The sequence below is a fragment of the Salmo salar genome, chromosome ssa22 (genome assembly GCF_905237065.1).
Source record: "Salmo salar chromosome ssa22, Ssal_v3.1, whole genome shotgun sequence".
NCBI lineage: Eukaryota > Metazoa > Chordata > Actinopteri > Salmoniformes > Salmonidae > Salmo > Salmo salar.
Window position 1 is genome coordinate 5,154,442 of NC_059463.1, and position 18,482 is coordinate 5,172,923.

At 41.8% G+C, this 18,482-nt stretch overlaps 1 protein-coding gene across 1 annotated transcript in view; it reads left to right on the forward strand.

Annotated features, from left to right (window-relative positions):
* The first annotated feature begins 13,588 nt into the window (after nucleotides 1-13,588).
* The window catches only part of LOC106582667 (rho GTPase-activating protein 15), a 64,894-nt gene continuing 60,000 nt past the window's right edge, over nucleotides 13,589-18,482 (forward strand). Inside the window, exon 1 of the mRNA XM_014165943.2 lies at nucleotides 13,589-13,913. The gene's annotated coding sequence lies outside the window, so the exon portion shown is untranslated. The remainder of the gene's footprint in view (nucleotides 13,914-18,482) is intronic.

Genomic DNA, 18,482 nt, shown 5'->3' on the forward strand with positions numbered 1-18,482 from the left:
GCAACAACTTTGGAAGTATGCTTGGGGTCATTGTCCATTTGGAAGACCCATTTGCGACCAAGCTTTAACATCCTGACTAATGTCTGGAGATGTTGCTTCAATATATCCACATAATTGTCCTTTCTCGTGATGCCATCTATTTTGTGAAGTGCACCAGTCCCTCCTGCAGCAAAGCACACCCACAACATGATGCTGCCACCCCGTGGTTCACGGTTGGGATGGTGTTCTTCAGCTTGCAAGCCTCCCCCTTTTTCCTCCAAACATAATGATGGTCATTATGGCCAAACAGTTCTATGTTTGTTACATCAGACCAGAGGACATTTCTCCAAAAAGTATGATCTTTGTCCCCATGTGCAGTTGCAAACCGTAGTCTGGCTTTTTTATGGCTGTTTTGGAGCAGTGGCTTCTTCCTTGCTGAGCGGCCTTTCAGGTTATGTCGATATAGGACTCGTTTTACTGTGGATATCGATACTTTTGATTTGCACTTTTCACACCAAAGTACCTTCATCTCTAGGAGACAGAACACGTCTCCTTCCTGAGCGGTATGATGGCTGCGTGGTCCCATGGTGTTTATACTTGTGTACTATTGTTTGTACAGATGAATGCGGTACCTTCAGGCGTTTGTAAATTACTCCCAAGGATGATCCAGACTTGTGGAGGTCTACAATTTGTTTTCTGAAGTCTTGGCTGATTTCTTTTGATTTTCCCATGATGTCAAGCAAAGAGGCACTAAGTTTGAAGGTAGGCCTTGAAATACATCCACAAGTACACCTCCAACTGACTCAAATTATGTCAATTCGCCTATCAGAAGCTTCTAAAGCCATGACATCATTTTCTGGAATTTTCCAAGCTGTTTAAAGGCACAGTCAACTTAGTGTATGTACACTTCTGACCCACTGGAATTGTGATACAGTGAATTATGAGTGAAATAATCTGTCTGTAAACAATTGTTTGAAAAATTAATTGTGTCATGCACAAAGTAGATGTCCTAACCGACTTGCCAAAACTATAGTTTGTTAACAAGAAATTTGTGGAGTGCTTGAAAAATGAGTTTTAATGACCTAAGTGTATGTAAACTTCCGGCACGGTACTTATCACAGATCTACTGTGGGGTCAAACCCTCCTCACGGGCCTTGTTCTCTGTAGCTGTACCATAGTCATCTGTCCCACACACAAACAACACATTCCATCCGCGAAGGCGACGATACCTGGGGGAGTGGGGAGAGCTGTAATGAATGCTAAATGAGAAACAGGGAGAGGGATATGAAAAGAGAGACATAAGAGGTGAGGAATAGCAAGCAAAAGGACTATGGCTAAAGGAGAGCAGATCAACAGGTACTGGTATGGGGTAAGGGGAGTGGAGGTAAGACCAGCTCTGGGAGATGAGTAGATTAGAATAGCATAGAGTAGAATAGATTAGATGAGTACAGTAGAGCAGAGTAGAGTTGAGCAGAACAGAGTGGAGTAGTGTTTGTGTTAGCTTGCGTAGACATCAGCGCTGAGCACACAGCCAATGATGTTACCCAGATGAGGTACGTTGTTGACATAAGGCAAAGCACTGGTCAAAATAGTGTTTCTCTTGCCCTCCTCAGGTAGCCTGACAGAAAACAGACAGAGAGACAGTGAGATACCCACATTAATATTGACACTGCCATGCCTGTACACAGTAGTGCCAAATGATCTGCAGAGAGACCGGCAAGCTATGGTTCTTCTGCTTTTCCACTTAGATTCAATAAAATGTTATTGCCATGCAAAAATGATTGTTGTTTGTCTAGCACACTAGAGATAAGAATAATGGAGGAATACAACGTTAGGTTGTATACAGGGTTCGACATTAAGGCTAGTCCGCTTGTCCAGGGCAACAACAAAAAAATATTTCGGACAACCAGAATATAGATTTCAGTTGTCTGAATGGACAAGTAAAGAAATCACTATCAAACAATAACTCCAATCAGAATTGGATCAGGCAGCGCACAGCAGGGCAGTTCATGGTTGACATTCTGAGTAAATGGCCTATATTCCTATTTGCTATAGTCTATTTCAATAAATATGTTTTTTTAACACAAAGCAAGAGAATAATGTAGACCAAGAGTCTCGCCAAAGCAGTGCAACATTTCCAGTCATTTCTGGGCTACTAGCCAACGTCTATTTTTATAGCGGACACTCTTATTGTTGAAGAAGCCCAAATGTTCTATTTTATCTCCATTTGATATGAATGTGACGTCCCTATTAAGCAACTAGTTCAGTTTAATGCATGCTAGATTTCTTCTGCCGTGCTACTTCATGATGAAACATTGAATGAATCTAACAGAGTTCTAGGCTAACTCTATAAAGTTTTAAGTTGTTTTTGAATAACCCCAAAACATTGGAGGCCTAAGGTAATAATGAGATATAAGAAACAATAGCAAGATACACTACAAAAGTATGTGGACACCTGCACGTTGAACATCTCATTCTAAAATGCTGGCCATTAATACAGAGTTGGTCCCCCCTTTGCTGCTATAACAGCCTCCACTCTTCTGGGAAGGCTTCTACTAGATGTTGGAATGTCGCTGCAGGGACTTGCTTCCATTCAGCCACAAGAGCATTAGTGAGGTCGGGCACTGTTTGGGCGATTAGGTCTAGCTCGCAGTCGGCGTTCTAATTCATCCCAAAGGTGTTCGATGGGGTTGAAGTCAGGGCTCTGTGTAGGCCAGTTAAGTTCTTCCACACCGATCAACAAACCATTTCTGTATGGACCTCGCTTTGTGCATAGGGGCATTGTCATGCTAAAACAGGAAAGGGCTTTCCCCAAACTATTGCCACAAATTTGGAAGCACAGAATCTTCTAGAATGTCATTGTATGCTGTAGCATTAATATTTCCCTTCACTGGAACTAAGGGGCCTAGCCGGAACCTCTTCCACCAAACTTTACAGTTGGTACTATGCATTGGGGCAGATAGCGTTCTTCTGGTATCCGCCAAACCCAGATTCGTCCGTCAGACTGCCAGATGGTGACGCGTGATTCATCACTCAAGAAAACACATTTCTACTGCTCCAGTCCAATGGCGGCGAGCTTTACACCCGTCCAGCTGACGCTTGGAATTGCACATGGTGATCTTAGGCTTGTGTGCGGCTGCTTGGTCATAGAAACCCACTTTATGAAGCTCCCAACGAACAGTTCTTGTGCTGACGTTGCTTCCAGATGCAGTTTGGAACATCGGTGGTGAGCGTTGCAACCGAGGACAGATGATTTTTAGGCGCTACGCTCTTCGGCACTCGGCTGTCCCGTTCTGTGAGCTTGTGTGGCCTGCCACTTCGCGGCTGAGCCTTTGTTGCTCCGAGACATTTCCACTTCACAATAACAGGTGGCATCCAATGACGGTGCCACGTTGAAAGTCACTGAGCTCTTCAGTAATGCCATTCTACTGCCAATGCTTCTCTATGGAGATTGCATGGCTGTGTGCTGGATTTTATATACCTATCAGCAACGGGTGTGGCTGAAATAGCCGAATCCACTAATTTGTCCACATACTAGTGTATTAAAATCGAATGAGAAATGTGAACAAACCTTACAGTTGAGCAAAGCATTCTAAGACAGAAATGAGGCATGCAAGACAAGAAAAGAAATCCCTCCTTGCCGTTGTGAACCAAATGACCAAACGCCTAATCCTACTAACTGAATTATCACAAAAGCATTATAACAAATTATGAAGAGTATTTTCCAAACCATCAGAATCAGTCCTACTTGTCCGAAGAGTAGGGCTAGGGGTGGATTTGGAGTTTGGCAATTCTCTCACCTCCTCTCCCCCTTCTCTCTGTTTAGCCAACCAGAGGACCACAATGGGAAAAAGGCTTTGTGTTATCCTCAATGATTTTAAATGTAGTGTGAATTGTGTTTCTAAATGGTCAAATAAATAAAATAAAATCAGGGCCTTTATTAAGCATCTGAATACTGATCTAGGATCAGTTAATTGCCTTTGAGAGCATAATGAATATGATTATAGCCATGGGTACATGATCCTTGATCAGCACTCATACTCTGAGACACTTTATGAATACAGGCCCAGATGTCTTCTCTTACCTCAGGGCCATTGCATGGCTGTGTGCCTCTACCCTGACACTGGCCGTGGTAAGGAGCTGGCTGTCTCTGCATGTACGTCTTCAAAGCCTCAGCCATCAGTCCCTTCCCCGTCTGGGCTGTTGACTCGCAGGCTGCCTGCACGCCCACACTGTCAAACCAGTGCTGCACCTTCGTCTGCTCACCTACCATATATGAAGTGTTATAATATAACTCTTCATTTATTACACTTAAACTAAACTACTGTAGATCCATTGAGAATTATACATACATTTTTCACAAAGATGTGAAGGTGTGTGCTGAGTGTACATACAGCAGTGAGAAATGGTGTGGACCTCTTGCTCTGGTCCAGGTAGCTAAGAGGTCCCTGTAGAACACTGGTAGCTTAGGCTCCTTTCCCCTGCAGCACCACCATGTGGAGGGCTTGCACCGGTGCAGGCTGGAGAGACAATAATAATTTAATATTTAACAATATAATTGTATTTAATTCAAATAAAATACAGAACCAGTGATAGACACATACGTTGCTATCTTGCAACATGATAAAAGTTATGATGTATGTATATGTTCAATATACATATTTAAGCTGACATCAGACATCCAATCTACAGATTATTAATGGGTGGTCAATGCGTAAATAAGCAAAGAGAAATGAGAGGCCATCATTACTTTAAGACATGAAGGTCAGTTAATGCGGATAATGTCAAGAACTTTCAACGTTTCTTCAAGTGCAGTCACAAAAACCATCAAGCACTATGATGAAACTGGCTCTCATGAGGACCGCCACAGGAAAGGAAGACCCAGAGTTACCTCTGCTGCAGAGGATAAATTCATTTGAGTTACAGAAATTGCAGCCCAAATAAATGCTTCACAGAGTTCAAGTAACAGACACATCTCAACATCAACTGTTCAGAGGAGACTGCGTCAATCAGGTCTTCATGGCCAAATTGCTGCAAAGCACCACTACTAAATGACACAAATAAGAAGAAGAGACCTGCTTGGGCCAAGAAACACGAGCAATGTACATTAGACCGATGGAAATCTGTCCTTTGGTCTGATGAGTCCAAATATTTGTGAGATGCAGAGTAGGTGAACGGATGATCTCTGCATGTATGGTTCCCACCGTGAAGCATGGAGGAGGAGTTGTGATGGTGTGGGGGTGCTTTTCTGTTGACACTGACAGTGATTAATTTAGAATTCAAGGCACACTTAACCAGCATGGCTACCACAGCATTCTGCAGCAATACGCCATCCCATCTGGTTTGCGCTTAGTGGGACTATCACTTGTTTTTCAACAGGACAATGACCCAAAACACACCTCCAGGCTGTGTAAGGGCTATTTGACCAAGAAGGAGAGTGATGGAGTGCTGCATCGGATGACCTGGCCTCCAAACACCCGACCTCCAATCACCTGACCTCAACCCAATTGAGATAGTTTGGGATGAGTTGCACTGCAGAGTAAAGTAAAAGCAGCCAACAAGTGCTCTGCATATGTGGGAACTCATATTTTGGAAAAGCATTCCAGGTGAAGCTGGTTGAAAGAATGCCAAGCGTGTGCAAAGCTGTCATCAAGGCAAAGGGTGGCTACTTTGAAGAATCTCAATATAAAAATATATTTTGAGTTGAACACTTTTTTGGTTACTACATGATTCCATGTGTTATTTCACAGTTTTGATGTCTTCACTATTCTTCTACCTTGTCGGAAAATAATAAAAATAAATAAAAACCCTGCAATGAGTAGGTGTGTCCAAACTTTTGACTGGCACTGTAATAATAGATTAATAAAAAAAATACACACTACTGTTCAAAAGTTTGGGGTCACTTAGAAATGTTCTTGTTTTTGAAAGAAAAGCTATTTTTTAATCCATTAAAATAACATCAAATTGATCAGAAATACACTGTAGACATTGTTAATGTTGCAAATGACTATTGTAGCTGGAAACGGCAGATTTTTAAATGGAACATCTACATAGGCGTACAGAGGCCCATTATCAGCAACCATCACTCTTGTGTTCCAATGGCACGTTGTGTTGAGAAACAGACGCCTCACAAGTCCTCAACTGGCAGCTTATTAAATAGTACCCGCAAAACACCAGTCTCAACGTCAACAGTGAAGAGGCGACTTCGGGATGCTGGCCTTCTGGGCAGAGTTGTAAGGAAAAAGACATATCTCAGACTGGCCAATAAAAATAAAAGATTAAGATGGGCAAAAAGAACACAGACACAGGAACTCTGCCTAGAAGGCCAGCATCCCAGAGTCGCCTCTTCACTGTTGACGTTTAAACTGGTGTTTTGCAGGTACAATTTAATGAAGCTGCCAGTTGAGGACTTGTGAAGCGTCTGTTTCTCAACACAACGTGCCATTGGAACACAAGAGTGATGGTTGCTGATAATGGGCCTCTGTACACCTATGTAGATGTCTCCGTACTGGTCCCCCATGGGAATCAAACCCAGAACCCTGGCGTTGCAAACACCATGCTCTACCAACTGAGCCACACAATGTATGATTTTGTTCTGTAAAGGTGCCTCAATTCACACTCATGTCTCTGTCCTCCTCAGCTCAGCCCATTGTTCCAGAAACTAGAGGAAGATCAGATTGAGGCTCTGAAGAAGCGGTTTGGAGGACAACAGGTCAGTATAGTGGTAAAGATTATGGTAAATGTTATTAGGCTAAATGCTGTAAATGAGAATGGATATCACATGACTGGGAATACAGATACACATCTGTTGGTCACAGATACCTTAAAAAAAATGGGCCTAACAATGGACCTCAGGATCTCATCACTGTATCTCTGTGCATTCAGATTGCCATGATAAAATGCAGTTGTGTTTGCTGTCCGCAGCTTATGCCTGCCCATACCATAACCCCAAAGCCACCATGGGGCGTTCTGCTCACAATGTTGACATCACCAAACCGCTCACCCCACGACGCCATACACGTGGTCTGCGGTTGAGGCCGGTTGGATGTACTGCCAACTTCTCTAAAACAAAGTTGGAGGCGGCTTATGGTAGAAACATTTACATTGAATTCTCTGGTGGACATTCCTCCAGTCAGCACACCAACTGCATGCTCCCTCAAAACTTGAGACATCTGTAGCATTGTGTTGTGACACAACTGCACATTTTAGTGACATTTAGTGACCTTTTATTGTACCCAGCACAAGGTGCACCTGTGTAATGATCATGCTGTTTAATCATCTTCTTGATATGCCACACCTGTCAGGTGGATGGACTATCTAAACAAATTTGTGCCATTTTTTTTTTGAGAAATAAGCTTTTTGTGCGTATGGAAAACTTCTGGGATCTTTCATTTCAGCACGTTTACATGTTGCATTTATATTTTTGTTCAGTGTAGTACTTTAATTATATTTCATTTTAGCATATTATTGTATAACTCCTGAAAATATCATGTCGAGAGGACATTCCTGTCTTGAGATAATTTAGTTTATGTTTGTTAATCTGTGTGTCATTCTGGTGCCAGTTTTGGAAAAGGCTTTGCCATTGACCTGGGCCCAGTTTCCCAAAAGTATCTTCAATCTACGTTCATTGTTAGAACCTTCGTAGGAGCATCGTTAAATCTCTGTGCTCTTTCCCAAAACCATTGTTACTGACGTTGCACTTAGACCACACGTAGAACAGCTAAGTGGGTCGTGTAATGCATTTTTGCCCTCCCGGGTAATTTTATACACAGAAGATCTCCACTAAACATATAATCACATGGTTAATCCGTCTCTCTGTGACCGGTGATAACGTCAGAACAAAGTTGCCAATGTCTTTGAAATTGATACAAACTAGCGACGTATAAACATATGATTCAAATGACAGATAACTGTTTATATTTTTATGCAGAAGGCTACAGGCCTATTTCAATCATACTGAACGATATTTCATGTTCAATCAATTGAGTTCGATTTTGCTACTTGTAGGCTACAGTCTGTAATTTCTCTCAATATATTTAATGATGTGTAGGCTAACATATGTGCAATGAGGTACCAAATCAGTGATTTTGTGAATTATTATTGGGTAAACAGAATAAGCCCCCTCAATATTTGCAGCCGTAGGTGGTAATATCTCTCTAGGAACTGATCCATCATCAGTATTGTGAAATAATTCTAATGTTAAGGTAAGATTTTACTGGAGGAAGCTGATCCGAGAGCAGGACTCCTTTTCTTTTGAATGAGATGTGTGATCTTGTGTTCTGCAGTCGTGTAAAGTACTTAAGTAAAAACACTTTAAAGTACTACTTAAAAGTAGTTTTTGGGTTATCTGTACTTTACTATTTATATTTGACAACTTTTACTTCACTACATACCTAAAGAAAATAATGTACTTTTTACTCCATACATTGTTCCTGACACCCAAAAGTACTCATTACATTTTGAATGCTTAGCAGGACAGGACATTGGTCAAATTCACGCACATATCAAGAGAACATCCCTGGTGATCCCTACTGCTTCTGCTCTGGCGGACTCACTAAACACAAATGCTTTGTTTGTAAATTATGTCTGAGTGTTGGAGTGTGCCCCTGGCTATCTGTAAATTAACAAAAACAAGAACTGTGCCGTCTGGTTTGCTTAATATAAGCAATTTGAAATTATTTATACTTTAACTTTTGATACTTTTACTCAAGTAGTATTTTACTGAGTGACTAACTTTTACTGATTTTATATGAAAGTATTTTTACTTCTACTCAAGTATGAAAATTGGGTTATTTTTCCACCACTGCCTAAAGTATATTTGTAAAATCACAAAATGTTTTTTTGAGGCTATGAGCTCTATTTAAAAATATAACTTTTTCCAAGAATAACTGCTATTCCATGCTCTCCACACATGAACATGCAGCAGCATATAGCCTCGGTATCTTTTACTCAAGTATGAATATTGGGTACGTTTTCCACCACTGCAGCTCTGTGACTGATAGATAATATTTGGGTCAATTTGCCATTACATGCCCTTCAGTCTGACTATGGATCTTCTTATCTGAGATTGGTTCAATCTTGATATTCCACACTCATGAAATAGGGCCTTACATTGTTGATCTAGTTAGCTAGCTAACATCTGTCAGATCTGACAGGCAGGCTCCACGAAATGAATGATTGGCTCTTTACAACACTACCGGTAAGCCTTGTTCACATTGGCAGTTTGAAGTGACTCGAATCAATTTTTTTCTGCACATCAGATTCAAATCTGTTCTTTGTCCTGTAGTCTGAACAGCCAAAAAGCACAAGGAATATGATATTTTAAGCCACATTTCAAACCACCTAAGTAGGTGGTTTGAAATCATAATCAAATCTGATTGCTGGCCACGCGACTTGTGTCTGAATGGTCAAATCTGATTTATTTTAAAAGGGAGCCCAAATATTGGAGAATTTGCTCAATAAGTACTTGGGTATTTGGATTGACGATAAGCTCTCTTTTAAAACACACATTGAAAAACGGACAAAGAAAAAAAAAATGGAGAATTAGGAATGGTTTCTTTCATAGAAATAAATCCTGCCTCACTTTGGAAAGTAGAAGGAAGATTGTTCAAGCAACGCTTCTTCCAGTATTTGATTATGGTGATATAACCTATACTGAACAAAAATATAAATGCAACATGTAATGTGTTGGTCCCATGTTTCACGAGGTGATAAAAGACCCGATATTTTCCATACGCACAAAATGCTGATTTCTCTCAAATTGTGTGCACAAATTTGTTTACATCTCTGTTAGTGATAATTTCTCTTTTGCCAAGATAATCCATCCACCTGACATGTGTGGCATATCAAGAAGCTGATAAAACAGCATGATCGTTACACATTGGGGCAGCAGGGTAGCCTAGTGAGTTGGGGTAGTAACCGAAAGGTTGCAAGTTTGAATCCCCTAGCTGACAAGGTAAGAATCTGTTGTTCTGCCCCTGAACAAGGCAGTTAACCCACTGTTCCTAGGCTGTCATTGAAAATAAGAAGTTGTTCTTATGCCTAGTAAAATAAAATAAAAACATAGGTGCACCTTGTGCTGGAGACAATAAAAGGCCACAGATGTTTTGAGGGAGCATGATATTGGCATGCCAATTGCAGAAATGTCCACCAGAGCTGTTACCAGAGAATTGAATGTTAATTTGTAACCGACTGCCTTGATTGGGTCTTATGTAGCAACATTTGAAATAGTGTTTTTTACATTAGATAAAAGCAAAGACACAGAGTAACAAAATGGTATATCATACACTGCATCTGAGGAACAATGGGAAAGTAATTCTGCTTTGAAAGTTGATAAACGTGTAAACTCACTTTTGAGAAAATGGCCTTTGAATATTTTGGTACCTACTTGAGAGCTCTTCTTTGTCTACACCCATTCAGCATCGTTCACACCCTCTTAAGCTTTAGCCCCACCATCTCTTTAAGGGTTGATCTGAGCATTCTGTCCTAACAACAACAAGTCAAGCACCGAAGCTAACTGGCTAATGTTGGCTAGCTTGCTAGCTACTTCCAGACACAAATGAGAGAACAGCTCACTGACTATTTTACTCACCCTAGCAGAGCTGGTTAGGCTGTTTTTATGTTATCCAGAGCGTTGGTGACTGCAACTGTGCTGCTGGCAACAATTTACGTTTATTTTGCCAACATTTACTGACACCGGCCATATTCAACGAGTGTTATGCATTCCTAAATTCGTCAGTTATTCTGCGCTCTGGCACACTCAGACAAGAGTTCTCTGAAAACAGAGTAGATAGGCAGAGTGAATTTACCAGCTACGTCTATCAACAATTGTCACAGTGGCATTCTATTGAAATGGTTACTTGCATAGTGGAGTCTTTTGTTAAGACACGGATGCCATGGTTGCCCTTAGTTTGAAGACACAATCCGGAGACAGGTGTTTTATCCATCTCCTTAGCTATCATACTCTAATTCCACTGATTTCAATACTCGGTCTTCCAGAAAGTGGAGAGCAGCACATTCAGTTCTACTTCGCAATATATATTTTTTTAAAGCAGCGTTAGACAGGATTACCTACACTGACCAGCTCAAATAGACGTAAGCGTGCTATATGGCAGACTAATCCAAACTCATCTCTCGCATGTCCAGCCCACTCATTATATCAGCCAATCATGGCTAGCAGGAAGGTTGATCGCTTTTTCTGTGGCTAAACCAACTAGGCTCGTAATTTAACCATTTTATTCATATTTACAGATACAAGCTTGTTATTAAGGCACATGAAAGTTCACATGTTCCATAAGGCATTTCTGCCAAAAACCGCATTTTGATTAAAAATAAAAATGTACGCTCAAATGGCTCTCCTGTGAAGTAGTGACCCGAGACATACGTTCTCTACCATAAGCTGCCTCCAACGTCATTTTAGAGAATGTGTCAGTACGTCCAATTGGCCTCACAACCGCAGTTCACATGTATCCACGCCAGCCCAGGACCTCCACATCCAGCTTCTTCAGCTGCGGGATCATCTGAGACCAGCCACCCGGACAGCTGATGAAACTGAGGAGTATTTCTGTCAGTAATGAAGTCCTTTTGTAGGGAAAAACAAATTCTGATTGGCTGTGCCTTGCTCCCCAATGGGTGGGCCAGTCTCCCAAGAGGGTGGGCCTATGCCCTCCAAGACCCACCCATGGCTGTGCCCCTGTCCAGTCCTGTGAAATCCATTGATTAGGGCCTAATGAATTTATTTCAATTGACTGATTTCCTTATATGAACTGTAACTCAGTAAAATCGTTGAAATGTTGCATTTATATTTTTGTTCAGTATAGGACATATAACATTAGCTCGAGCAATCAATCAATTTATCTGACTAGTAATAACTCAATACCATGTGTTGGTAAGCAATCAATGCTAACTGATGAATAACATAGCTAGCTAGCAACCCCACATCTAGTTTATACATGCATACGGCAGCCTCTGTTTTAAAACCTTTAAACTCAGTCTAGCACTGAGTTTTATCACTGGGGACAATTTTCGTACACATCACTGCATTTTGTATAGTTCTGTTAGCTGGTAGTCTCTGAATACCAGAAGGGCTCAGCATTGGCTACGTTTTGTTTTTGTAAAAGTATAGCTTCTCCTCGCCCCAACCTGGGCTTGAACCAGGGACCCTCTGCACACATCTACTTCAGGTCTCAGAGCGAGTGACGTCACCCGATTGAAACGCAATTAGCGCGCACCAGCGCTAACTAACTAGCCATTTCACATCGGTTACAAAAATAAAGTGGTTCTTCAGAAACTCCCCCACTACCTCAGCTCACGTATTAATTGGAGATCCAGCAATTTTCAGACCCGCTCTCTGGACTGGCTAGTTCTGGAGGTCCCGTGGGTCTCCACTGAGCTGGGGAAAATGTGTTTAGTTTTTATGCCACTATCTCATGGAATAGCCTTCAGGCCATCTTGAATCTGGTCTCGCTGGTCCCCATTGGACAGTTTAGATACATTTTTGAGGGAGATAACGTTAATATGTAATAGTTTTGTATTCATCTTGTTGTATTTATTGTGTTGTTGTTTTGCTTTATGTTGTACTTAATTGTGTGTTCATGTTCACAGGGCACCCTTGAATAAGACCCTGGTCTCAATGGTGACACCCCCCCCCACCCTAAGTAAAAGTTAAATAAAGACATTTAACTGGGAAACGTCCATGGCAGGCATTGTTGTCACATTAGCTTGCTACATAACTTCTGAGCGATAGGAAGCACGAGCATCACCACCAAGCCTACACCACTGTGCACACACCCGTCGTTACTATGGCAACTAGTGTAGCCATGTCAGCAAATGACTGTGAGATTTAGTCACTTGCTGTTTGGGCAGTCAGTTCCAAAACGGATTTGAAAAATACAACTGATTTGAGCATTAAGGCCTGCAGTGCGAACAGCTAGAGCTGGTGCCCTTACACATTATCAAACGTGGATTATTTGAATCAACTGTGGTGGTGGGGGGGGCAGGACCGAGTTTGGGAAACCCTGGTTTACATTATCAAGCAAAGACATAACGTATAACGTTAGCTCGAGCCATCAATCAATTCGTCTGACTAGTAATAACTCAATTTACCATGTGTTGGTAAGCAAACCTAGCTAGCTGGCTAGCACCCCCAATTAGTTTATTACCATACCTTCGTGGTTGACATGTTGAACGTCACAGTTGACTCCGTTCTAGCGCTGCTAAAACCTTCACACAGTGCTGATTTCGTCACTCACGAACAGTTCCATTTGGCCGCCTGTATTCAAATGATTTTGTGTTGAAATACGTAGCTATATTTGAGTCGTTAAAGGACTGAAAAATCAAGAAATGAAACTGCCGGTGACGTCATGCAACCACCGTTCAATTTCCCTTTTGCAAATGGCGCATATTGTAGTATTCTTAAGCACACCACATCCATAAAAGTGATGCAATCAGACTCTACATAAAACTACAAATTCCATCAGTATGGAAATACATTTAGCGACAACAAACTGACACGCTAACTTCCCCAAAATCTGATTGGTTAATTAGAAATCACATGGGACATTTCAGCCAATCGATGATCAACTACGTTGATGTACTGTACCTAGACCTATCGTTTTATCTGAACGAGAATTAATATGATAACCAACAGGTTTAATTACAGGTATAAATATTACAAATCTATAACAGTGCATACAGTGTGCACATTTTATACACATTGAAATAAGACATCAATTTGTGAAGCTCCAATGGATTTCTGTTTTTTAAACTGCATCACATGATAGAGGATAACTTGATCAAGGCACAAATCGCACACATCACTGGAGGCTGCGAGTGCGATAATTTCTGGACATCGTTCGCTCGCTACTGAATGGTCCGGATCATTTTTTTTTATTGCAATAATAATTGATGACACTCGCCGCACCGACCTCCTAAAGGTGAGAAACGGTTTTCTTGTAAATGTTCTAGTATTTGGAGACCCATATATGGCAAGTAAAAAAATGAAAATAAATGTATAAAGTAATTTAGAAAATAATACTTTTAAATTATGTCTGTTATCTTCGTTTTTCTAAGTAATGTTGCTGTACTTTATTCTTACTTTACAGATATATGTTATTGTAGTGTTATAAATAGATCTAAACAATCATATTAATAAACTTCTTGGCTGCTTGCATGCACTTAAATGCAGTGACAATGAAGAGGCTTACATTAGCAAATAAACTGGGGTTATGTATACTTAATGTGAAATCAGGTGAAGTATAGCCAGTTATATGCATTATGTATAATGGTGCAATATGTATGATCTCAAGCTGACGGGGTGTCTGGAGCCAGTGTAGGCTTGTGGGTGAAACCTCATCTTTGGCCCTTACATAGAGGCTCAACTCAAAGTTGCTCAGTTGTTGACATGTTACACATATACAGCAGAAGATGTTAGTGCTGTCAGATTTGAGTGTTCATAATCCCCCCGCCTCGCAAACATATTACCATACAAGAATGTAAAATGTTTCACCAAGTTCTCTTCTTATTTTTCACATCCTGTAGCGTATGGTTTAGTTAGTTTCAGTCTCTAACAAAAGTCTCTTTTAAGACAGGATATCAAGCATAGCTTCACTGTGGTGTCCTTTGAGGTTGGGAGTGTGAGCTCAGCTTTGTGGTTTTAGATGCACTGAGATGATCGTCAAATTTCAGTTGTACTCTTCTATATTTCACCACTGCAGTAGAATAGCCTATTGTATTATTCTTCAAATCGTCCACTCAGTTTTTCTTAGCTCAAATGGCAAAAAATGATTACGCAAATAATCTATAAAGGCTTTGAAGCAGTCTGAGAAGTGAGAAGCCTCTTTGTCTGTAGCCTAGTCTATTGCACATTTGCATGTTTCACTTACACTACTTTGACTAAGGTACAGCCAATAAAAAAGCATGTACAGGATCAAATTGACTGGGAACAGTTAGACGCATTGTGTTTTCATTTCGTTTGGTAATCTGTCTCAGTAGACCTAGGATTTACTTTCTCCCTGGCTATTTTGTAGCCTGCTCATAGCTAACTGTTACTGCACAGTTACTGCACCGTTTCAGACACACACACACATACACTGCTCATAGCTAACTGCACACACATACAGCCTTGAAAGATTATACTCCACCAAGTAGGGTTGCAACTTCTGCTGATTAAAAGCTGCTTGCCTTGCCCTGTGTATTAGTGAGAGACTAGTGAGAGTTCATGGCTTTGATTGCATGATCTCCCCTCTCTGTTGGTAGTCTCTCTCTCGTGACAGCCTTAACATTTTTTATTTTATTTATTTCACCTTTATTTAACCAGATAGGCCAGTTGAGAAGAAGTTTTCATTTACAACTGCGACCTGGCCAAGATAAAGCAAAGCAGTGCGACAAAAACAACAACAAAGAGTTACACATGGGATAAACAAACATACTGTCAATAACACAATAGAAAAATCTGTATACAATGTGTGAAAATGAAGTAAGGCAAGGCAATAAATAGGCCAATAGTGGCAAAGTAATTACAATTTAGCAATTTACACTGGAGTGATATATGTGCAGATGAGGATGTGCAAGTAGAAATACTGGTGTGCAAAAGAGCAGAAAAACAAAAACAAATATGGGGTTGAGGTAGGTAGTTGGTTGGATGGATGGGCTATTTACAGATGGGCTGTGTACAGCTGCAGGGATCGGTAAGCTGCTCTGACAGCTGATACTTGAAGTTAGTGAGGGAGATATAAGTCTCCAACTTCAGTGATTATTGCAATTTATTCCAGTCATTGGCAGCAGAGAACTGGAAGGAAAGGCGGCCAAACGAGGTGTTGGTTTTCGGGATGACCAGTGAAATATACCTGCTGGAGCGCGTGCTACGGGTGGGTGTTGCTATGGTGACCAATGAGATGAGATAAGGCAGAGATTTACCTAGCAAAGACTTATAGATGACCTGGCGCCAGTGGGTTTGGCGACGAATATGTAGCGAGGACCAGCCAACGAGAGCATACAGGTCGCAGTGGTGGGTAGTATATGGGGCTTTGGTGACAAAACGGATGGCACTGTGATAGACTGCATCCAATTTGCTGAGTAGAGTGTTGGAGGCTATTTTGTAAATGACATCGCCGAAGTCAAGGATCGGTAGGATAGTCAGTTTTACGAGGGTATGTTTGGCAGCATGAGTGAAGGAGGCTTTGTTGCGAAATAGGAAGCCGATTCTAGATTTAACTTTGGATTGGAGAGTTCACAGTCTAGCCAGACAGCTAGGTATTTATAGTTGTCCACATATTCTAAGTCAGAACCGTCCAGAGTAGTGATGCTAGTCGGACGGGCGGGCACGGGCAACAATCGATTGAAGAGTATGCATTTCATTTTACTAGCATTTAAGAGCAGTTGGAGGCCACGGAAGGAGTGTTGTATGGCGTTGAAGCTCGTTTAGAGGTTTGTTAACACAGTGTCCAGAGAAGGGCCAGAAGTATACAGAATGGTGTCGTCTGCGTAGAGGTGGATCAAAGAATCACCCGCAGCAAGAGTGACATCATTGATATATACAGAGAAAAGAGTCGGCCCGAGAATTGAACCCTGTGTCACCCCCATAGAGACTTCCAGAGGTCCAGACAACAGGCCCTCCGATTTGACACACTGAACTCTATCAGAGAAGTAGTTGGTGAACCAGGCGAGGCAGTCATTAGAGAAACCAAGGCTGTTGAGTCTGCCGATAAGAATACGGTGATTGACAGAGTCGAAAGCCTTGGCCAGGTCGATAAAGACGGCTGCACAGTACTATCTTTTATCGATGGTGGTTATGATATTGTTTAGGACCTTGAGCATGGCTGAGGTGCACCTGTGACCAGCTCGGAAACCTGCATAGCGGAGAAGGTACGGTGGGATTCGAAATGGTCGGTGATCTGCTTGTTCACTTGGCTTTCGAAGACTTTAGAAGGGCAGGGCAGGATGGATATAGGTCTGTAACAGTTTGGGTCTAGTGTCTCCCCCTTTGAAGAGGGGGATGACCACGGCCGCTTTTCAATCTTTAGGAATCTCAGGCGATATGAAAGAGAGGTTGAACAGACTAGTAATAGGGGTTGCAACAATGGCGGCGGATAATTTTAGAAAGAGAGGGTCCAGATTGTCTAGCCCAGTTGATCTGTAGGGATCCAGATTTTGCAGCTCTTTCAGAACATCAGATGTCTGGATTTGGGTGAAGGAGAAGCGGTGGCGGGGGGCTTGGGCCAGTTTCTGCGGGGTGTGCAGAGCTGTTGGCCGGGGTTGGGTTAGCCAGGTGGAAAGCATGGCCAGCCGTAGAGAAATACTTATTGAAATTCTTGATTATCGTGGATTTGTCAGTGGTGACTGTTTCCTAGTCTCAGTGCAGTGGGCAGCTGGGAGGAGGTACTCTTATTCTCTATGGACTTTACAGTGTCCCAAAACAGTGTGCCTCCCTCCCATCCCTGGTGGATCAATGGTCTCTTTGCTTTTCATATTAAAATCAAGTAAGTGATATGATTCTGGGTGCCGAGATTACTCTGTTGATAACATGCTGTTTTGGGTTCATTGGTGAATCTCAGTCTTTAGCCTATTGAGAAGAGATTGTGCTGGATTGAGGGAGTGTCCTGTGGAGATAATTGTTGTGTGGCAGCCAGTGGTTTTCAGATTGTATTGAGTACAGGATTATTGTTTTGGGATTGGGATATTTGGGTAATCTGGAGAATTACTATGGTCACTGTCAGTGTGCGTGTGTGTGTGTGCGTGCGTGTGCGTATGTCTGCATGCATATGTCTGCATGCATAGGTGTGTGCATGTGTTTTTAAGCTCAGTGCTATCAGTGTGATTGTCTGCAGCAGTGACCTTCTCTGGGGAGAGAGAAATCAGAAATCAGAAATCCCCGAAATGTCACTCCACTGATCTTCTTTTAAAGCTCACAGCCAAAACACAATTTCTTAGTGTAGTTGTATGTCGTCCATCCCTCACATGCTGTCCAAATCCCTCACACTGACTCTTTCATCTAACAGAAGGTTAGACCCTTTTACAGGTCTTACTGCAGTCCTACAGACAGACAGTTAGTGAGAGGGACGCGGAGAGAGAGAGGTAGAGGTAGAGTGAGATAATGTTGTACAGACATCCATGTTTGAAGTGTTTATACCATATACACTTTTCTAGGAACCTGTACTAAACACTATAAATGATTGTGCTTATCTGTGTAGCCACTGTGTTTGAATCTGCATTACCCAGAGAGGTTTAATGCACTGCAATGGTCCCTGGCGGTATCGCACACTCTGTGAGTAATTCACTCTCTGTGATGTTACTATTGCAGAAAGTGGGTCTTTGACTTTGCTGATAGCTTGTGACAGCTCTGTGCCTCCCTCCCATCCCTGGTGGATCAATGGTCTCTGTGCTTTTCACCAGAAACATCAATGAATGAGCTGCAGGCTTCTGGGAGGGGCAGGGAGGCCTGTGGGAGTCAGACTGAGGCTCAGCCAATGATGTGTGTATCTATGGGCTCAGCCTCTCTAGTCTGC